Genomic DNA, 8,623 nt, shown 5'->3' with positions numbered 1-8,623 from the left:
GGAGACTATAGCAGAACATGGCCAAGATGTTCAAATGTTGCTAAATGACCAGCATGGTCAAATAATAGGTCTGGGACAGGTAGCACGTCCGGTGGACAAGTCAGGATTCCATAGTCGCAGGCAGAACAGTTGAAACTGGAGCAGCAGCACGGCCAGGTAGACTCGGGACAGCAAGGGGTCATCATGTCAGATAGTCCTGAGGCATGGTCCTAGGGCTCAGGTCCTCTGAGAGAGAGGAAGAAAGAGAGAAAGAGATAATTAGAGAGCATACTTAAATTCACACAGGACACCGGATAAGACAGGAGAAGATATAACAGATATAACAAACTGACCCTAGCCCCCCGACACATAAACTACTGCAGCATAAATACTGGAGGCTGAGACAGGAGGGGTCAGGAGACACTGTGGCCCCATCCGATGATACCCCCGGACAGGGCCAAACAGGAAGGATATAAGCAAATTACGGACTCCTCTTTAAATCTGCGTATTCCTTCAAAGCTCAGTTGTCCTGAGTCTGCACAACTCTGCCAGGACCTAGGATCAAGAGAGACGCTCCAGTGTTTTAGTACTATATCTCTTGACACAATGATGAAAATAATCGTGGCCTCTAAACCTTCAAGCTGCATACTGGACCCTATTCTAACTAAATAACTGAAAGAGCTGCTTCCTGTGCTTGGCCCTCCTATGTTGAACATAATAAACGGCTCTCTATCCACCGGATGTGTACCAAACTCACTAAAAGTGGCAGAAATAAAGCCTCTCTTGAAAAAGCCAAACCTTGACCCGGAAAATATAAAAAACTATCGGCCTATATAGAATCTTCCATTCCTCTCAAAAATTTTAGAAAAGGCTGTTGCGCAGCAACTCACTGCCTTCCTGAAGACAAACAATGTATACGAAATGCTTCAGTCTGGTTTTAGACCCCATCATAGCACTGAGACTGCACTTGTGAAGGTGGTACATGACCTTTTAATGGCATCAGACCGAGGCTCTGCATCTGTCCTCGTGCTCCCAGACCTTAGTGCTGCTTTTGATATCTTCAACCACCAACATACCATTCTGAGACAAGGCCGAGTATAGCCCACAAAGATCTCCGCCACGGCACAACCCAAGAGGGAGCGCCAACCCAGACAGGAAGATCACATCAGTGACAAAACCCTCTCAAATGTCGCATCCCTCCTAGGGACGGCATGAAAGAGCACCAGTAAGCCAGTGTCTCAGCCCCTGTAATAGGGTTAGAGGCAGAGAATCCCAGTGGAAAGAGGGGAACCGGCCAGGCAGAGACAGCAAGGGCGGTTCGTTGCTCCAGAGCCTTTCCGTTCACCTTCACACTCCTGGGCCAGACTACACTCAATCATATGACCCACTGAAGAGATGAGTCTTCAGTAAAGACCGAGTTTGCGTCTCTCACATGGGTAGGCAGACCATTCCATAAAAATGGAGCTCTATAGGAGAAAGCCCTGCCTCCAGCTGTTTGCTTAGAAATTCTAGGGACAATTAGGAGGCCTGCATCTTGTGACGTGTACGTGTAGGTATGTACGGCAGGACCAAATCAGAGAGATAGGTAGGAGCAAGCCAATGTAATGCTTTGTAGGTTAGCAGTAAAACCTTGAAATCAGCCCTTGCCTTGACATGAAGCCAGTGTAGGGAGGCTAGCACTGGAATAATATGATCCAATTTTGGGGTTCTAGTCAGGATTCTAGCAGCCGTATTTAGCACTAACTGAAGTTTATTTAGTGCTTTATCCGGGTAGCCGGAAAGTAGAGCATTGCAGGAGTCTAACCTAGAAGTAACAAAAGCATGAATTAATTTTTCTGCATCATTTTTGGACAGAAAGTTTCTGATTTTTGCAATGTTACGTAGATGGAAAAAAAATGTCCTTGAAACAGTCTTGATATGTTCGTCAAAAGAGAGATCAGGGTCCAGAGTAACGCCGAGGTCCTTCACAGTTTTATTTGAGAAGACTGTACAACCATTAAGAGTAATTGTCAGATTCAACGTAAGATCTCTTTGTTTCTTGGGACGTAGAACAAACATCTCTGTTTTGTCCGAAAGTAAACAGCCTATTTCTCAGGACCAGATGCTAGAATATGCATGTAATTGACAGATTAGGATAGAAAACACTCTAAGGTTTCCAAAACTGGAAACCAGTTTATTGGAAACCTTTATTTAGAAAAATGAGCCAGAAAGATAACATCGCGTCAGGTGGTCACATGAGTTTTGCTCGCGCAACAGAGTTTGGACAGCTACTGTTTTTCCCTCTCCTACTGATAAAGACATTTGCGGTTGATCTATTATCGATTATATATTTTAAAAACAACCTGAGGATTGATTATAAAAAACGTTTGACATGTTTCTGTGGACATTACGGATATTATTTGGAATTTTCGTCTGCGTGGTCGTGACCGCTCTTTCCTGTGGATTTCTGAACATAACGCGCCAAACAAACGGAGGTATTTGGATATAAAAATAATCTTTATGGAACAAAAGGAACATTTGTTGTGTAACTGGGAGTCTCGTGAGTGAAAACATCCGAAGATCATCAAAGGTAAACGATTAATTTGATTGCTTTTCTGATTTTCGTGACCAAGCTACCTGATGCTAAGTGTACTTAATGTTTTGTCATGCGATCGATAAACTTACGCAAACGCATGGATTGCTTTCGCTGTAAAGCATAATTTCACAATCTGAGACGACAGGTGGATTAACAAAAGGCTAAGCTGTGTTTTGCAATATTGCACTTGTGATTTCATGAATATATTTTTGGGGGGTAATATTATGTGAATGTGGCGCTATGCTATTCAGCGGTTGTTGATGACAATTATCCCGCTAAAGGGATGGTAGCGTCAAGAAGTTAAAAGTAGAAAGTTTGCAGCCATCCACTTCCTTATGTCTGAAACACAGGCTTCTAGCGAGGGCAATTTTGGGGCTTCACCATGTTTCATTGAAATGTACAGCTGTGTGTCATCCGCATAGCAGTGAAAGTTAACATTATGTTTTCGAATGACATCCCCAAGAGGTAAAATATATAGTGAAAACAATAGTGGTCCTAAAACGGAACCTTGAGGAACACCGAAATTTACAGTTGATTTGTCAGAGGACAAACCATTCACAGAGACAAACTGATATCTTTCCGACAGTTAAGATCTAAAGCATGCCAGAACTTGTCCTTGTAGACCAAGAGAAGACCACTGTGTGTTCATGAACAGGAACCCAGACTGAGATCCCAGCCACTTTATGGTGGACTTCTCTGAAGTTGAAATTACGTCACTTGAGGGTGAGTTCCCAGGTAAACAATAGCATCCAATGAAACATAATGGTATTCTTATTAGAATGTGGTATTCAGGTTTTATCACTTGCTAATGATAAAGATGACGCAACATCCCATATCATTTTTTGTAAGACTGGTACCTTTATCTTATCTAATTGGACTTTTGTCTAACACGATCCAAGGTAATCCTCTGTGACTTCCATAGAGAGAAGGCCTGGGTTGAGTGGATGAGGAAGAAGGACAACGGACATGGCAAACACACTTAAACGGTCCTTGGTCTTCTCCGTAGAATTGCCAGGCTTTTATGGTTGTCACGTTCGTCGAATGGGAAATGACTGGACCAAGGTGCAGCGTGGTAAGCGTACGTTTACTTTATTTAGAATGTCGCCAAAAAAAACAAGAAACAACAAAAACAAACGTGCCGCTTACTAAGGCTATACAGGCCACTAACAAAGACAACTACCCACAAATACAAAAGGAAAAAAAGCTGCCTAAGTATGATTCCCAATCAGAGACAACGATAGACAACGATAGACAACTGTCCCTGATTGAGAACCATACCCGGCCAAAACATAGAAACAGAAAACATAGAAATAAAGAAACTAGAATGCACACCCTAGTCACACCCTGGCCTAACCAAAATAGAGAATAAATGCCTCTCTATGGCTAGGGCGTGACAATGGTTGAGTTGTGAGGAAAATGAACATGCTTTGTTTAATATTAATAGTTAACAATTATATATACTCAACAAAAAGTAAGACATTTCTGTTCAACTAATGCTGTGTTTTTAACAGGGTGAATATTCCAGCTCCCTGCAGCTAGTTTAGGCGTGTGGTCAAGGACATGGGTTACTTGGAAATAGGGGTATCTGGAGCTGACAATTGATTTAATGGGTTGGAGATAAAACCTACAGCATGAATTGCATAGTGTTTGTGTAATGTAAGGTACCAGGGAGAGATGGCTCAGGTATGGATAACGATGAGAGTAACCTTGTCTAGGGGCCAAACTCTTGTTTCTGTACAATAAGAACAGTCTTCATAGAAAATTATGTCTGGGGGATATTCCTTTTTCCTTTATCAAGTTTAACCTTGTGACCCATTCCACACATCTGCTGTTTGTCATGTAGACTAAGGGGGTGTATCGTTGCTATGAAATATCTTTGTATTCTTTGCATGTCAGGCTGTTCAATCCAACAGTCAAGAGTGTTGGGTTGACTAGCTTCATTATTGCAATAATTAATCAATATTATATAAAGATGATTGTTTGAAGAAGTGACAAAGTCTCTCTCAGTATGAATTGTATGAATCTCAGTATGAATTGAGAGAGACCATGACACTGAACTGAAATACAGCAGACCGTGGATTGAGAACCCAAGGCTAAGGGGTTTGGTTCTCTCACAAATGGTTGCCACAAGCTCAGGTTTGAAATTGATTTAGGTCTAACTTTATAGTGTAACAGGCTGGTTAATTATTGATTGTTAAAGTTCATTCATATGTAATTCATTATTATGAGTATCCTGTTTGACAATTAGGTTTATCAGTTTAAGGCTCTTTATGGGGCAAACAAAAGCTTAAGAACATGCGAAACATCCAGGTACTTTTTGCAGGTGCTGGAGTTGATGGTGACTTCATGGGAAATAAAAAGGAAAACGCCACACACTGCTGCTCATGCTCCACACAAGAGCATGATGCCACCTATACCAGGCAGGCCCATTGTGAGTTGTAACGGATCTCTGACAGAGAATATCTCTAACTTTGTAGACCATTTTGTGAAACTCTGGGTGATTTCTCTCCCCACGTACACCAGAGACTCTATTGCTTTTATTAATCTCCTGAAATCTGTGGACCAGATTACTAACATCCCCCACCAGTGCAGCCAAGAGGCCCTCAAATTATACCTCAATGAGCGTCCACCTAATGCTCTTCCCATCACCAATTGTATTGTGAACTGGTACTAACCTCACAATTATTTTCTCTTCAGTGGAGACTTTTTCTTCCAGACCAAAGGAAGCAATGGGGAGCACTATGCCTCCTAATTATGCTAACCTATATCTAGGGTTGTGCTGATTCCAGACCTTAACCCTTTTCTCTCCAAAATTCTCCTAATTCTGAGATACTTGCATGACATTTTCGTGATCTATACAGGGACCCAGAAAGAACTCTTGAAATTCCATGCTTATCTAAACTCTAAGAATGAGCACCTTCGATTCACCATTAACTATGACCTATCCCAAATCAGTTTTCTTGATGTGATGGTTATTAAGGACAAAATCTCCCTCTCTACTGATCTTTAATTGGAAACCTACGGACAGGAACACCCTCTTTAGAGGTGACAGTAACCATTCACGTCCACTTATTAAAAGTGTCCCTGTAAGTCATTTTAGCCACATTAGAATAATATGCAGCTCTGATGCTTCTTATCAGATACAAAACCTCACACAAAGGTTTAAGGATAGAGAGTACAGAGATATGCCAATGATAGCTTTGAAGGGCTAACACAGTTGGAAAGCCTTCAAACAAAAGTAAAACATAAAGCAGAATGTGTCCCCTCATGCTTCACCCAATACTCACCATTGGGGGAGGCATTTAAGGACATTATCAGGAAGCACTGGGACATTACTGATACTGACCCACATTTGAAACCAGTCTTTAAGTATCCCCCACGTATGGTCTTTAAAAGACCCCCAGTGTGGTCAAATCTGATTATCCACCAGAGAAAAGGGAAACTTTCTTGGACAAGGTTTCAGAGGATAATTACAAATGTGGCCAATGTGCTCAATACAGTTTCACTTACAAATGTGACTCATTTACCCACCCCTGTACAAGACAAAGATTTAAGATCAAAGGCCTGATTACCTGCATGTCCACCAAAATTGTTTAAATGTCTGTGTCGTCTGTCTTGGGGGGAAAAACGGATCAGTGATCACCACAGGTATATACAGACAGGTGAGACAAAATACCTGGATGCTCTTCATTTTGTACAAGCTGGCCGTCCCATTAGTTCTCTGAGATACATTGGAATAGAAAAGGTCAAGATGTCACGCAGGGGAAGAGACACTGAGAGGAAACCTCTTCAAAGTGAATCTTTCTGGATCCACAGAGAGAACACACTCTCCTCTTGGCCTTAACGAGGAGTTAGACTTTTTTAATAGTTCCAAAATGTCCAAAGTATTGTTTTTTAATCCTAATTGAATATTGTGGGTGTATATATATATATATATATATACTGTATATATTTGTGGAGTGGTTGAAAAACGAGTTTTAATGACTCCAACCTAAGTATATGTAAACTTCTGACTTCAACTGTATATATATATATATATATATATATATATACAGTTGAAGTCAGAAGTTTACATATACTTAGGTTGGAGTCATTAAAACTCGTTTTTCAACCACTCCACAAATATATACAGTATATACAGTATATACAGTATATACTATATATATATATATATATATATATATATATATATTTGTGCATGACACTAGTCATTTTTACAACAATTGTTTACAGACATATTATTTCACTGTATCACAATTCCAGTGGGTCAGAAGATTACATACACTAAGTTGACTGTGCCTTTAAACAGCTCGGAAAATTCCAGAAAATTATGTCATGGCTATATCTGATCGTCTAATTGACATAATTTTTGTCAATTGAAGATGTACCTGTGGATGTATTTCAAGGCCTACCTTCAAACTCAGTGCCTCTTTGCTTGATATCATGGGAAAAACAGAAGAAATCAGCCAAGACCAAGAAATCAGCCAAAAAATATTGTAGACCTCCACAAGTCTGGTTCATCCTTGGGAGCAATTTCCAAATGCCTGAAGGTACCACGTTCATCTGTACAAACAATAGTACGCAAGTACACCACGGGACCACGCAGACATCATACCGCTCAGGAAGGAGACGCGTTCCGTCTCCTAGAGATGAACGTACTTTGGTGTGAAAAGTGCAAATCAATCCCAGAACAACAGCAAAGGACCTTGTAAAGATGCTGGAGGAAACAGGTACAAAAATATTTATATCCACAGTAAAACACAGCCACTGCTCCAAAACCACCATAAAATAATCCAGACTACGGTTGGCTACTGCACATGGGGACAAAGATTGTACTTTTTGGAGAAATATCCTCTGGTCTGATGAAACAAAAATAGAACTGTTTGGCCATAATGACCATCATTATGTTTGGAGGAAGAATACCATCCCAACCGTGAAGCACTGGGGCTGGCAGCATCATGTTGTGGGGGTGCTTTGCTGCAGGAGGGACTGGTGCACTTCACAAAATAGATGGCATCATGAGGAGGACAATTGTGTGGATATACAGAAGTAACATCTCAAGACATCAGTCAGGAAGTTAAAGCTTGGTCGCAAATGTGTCTTCCAAATGGACAATGACCCCAAGCATACTTCCAAAGTTGTGGCAAAATGGCTTAAGGACAACAAAGTCAAGGTATTGGTGTGGTCATCACCGTGCCCTGACCTCAATCCTATAGAAAATTTCCGGGCAGAACTGAAAGAGCGTGTGTGAGCAAGGAGGCCTACAAACCTGACTCACTTACACCAGCTCTGTCAGGAGGAATGGGCCAAAATTAACCCAGCTTGTGGAAGGCTACCCAAAACATTTGACCCAAGTTAAACAACTTCAAGGCAATGCTACCAAATACTAATTGAGTGTATGTAAACGTCTGACCCACTGGGAATGTGATGAAAGAAATAAAAGCTGAAATAAATCACTCTCTCTACTATTATTCTGACATTTCACATTCTTAAAATAAAGTGGTGATCCTAAAAGACCTAAGACAAGGAATTTGTTCTAGGATTAGACATCAGAAATTGTGAAAAACTGTGTTTATACGTATTTGGCTAAGGTGTATGTAAACTTCCGACTTCAACTGTATATATATATTACTGTAAATATTGATCACATTCCTTGTATATGGTCATTCCTTGTATATGGTCATCCGCATTTAATGTGGATATTGTGAGCCTATGTCATATATTTCACCTCCTGATTCAGGAAGTGAAGTTACTGAGTACTGCCCCTATATATAGGACCTTCCAACCTCACCTGGGATATGGATGCTTGATGAAGACCTAAGGGTCAAAACGTTGTTATTAACAAAATCACTTGGGAGCATGAGCAGCAGTGTGCAACGTTATCCTTTTTTGTGTTCCACACATTGTTTGTTTTTGTAAAGAGATAGGTGCATGTGAGGGTGAGGATGAGGGTCGCCTTCTTTACAAATAATGGGGTCGAGCGGATCTCCAAGTATGGTCATCTGGAAGGCTACAAAAATTGTTGACCATCTTTATGACCAACTTCTTCCCAACAGCCATTAGAAAGAA

Source organism: Oncorhynchus mykiss, chromosome 5, assembly GCF_013265735.2.
Source record: "Oncorhynchus mykiss isolate Arlee chromosome 5, USDA_OmykA_1.1, whole genome shotgun sequence".
Classification (NCBI taxonomy): domain Eukaryota; kingdom Metazoa; phylum Chordata; class Actinopteri; order Salmoniformes; family Salmonidae; genus Oncorhynchus; species Oncorhynchus mykiss.
The sequence above is the reverse complement of the archived record's forward strand: the minus strand, read 5'-3'. Positions refer to the sequence as shown.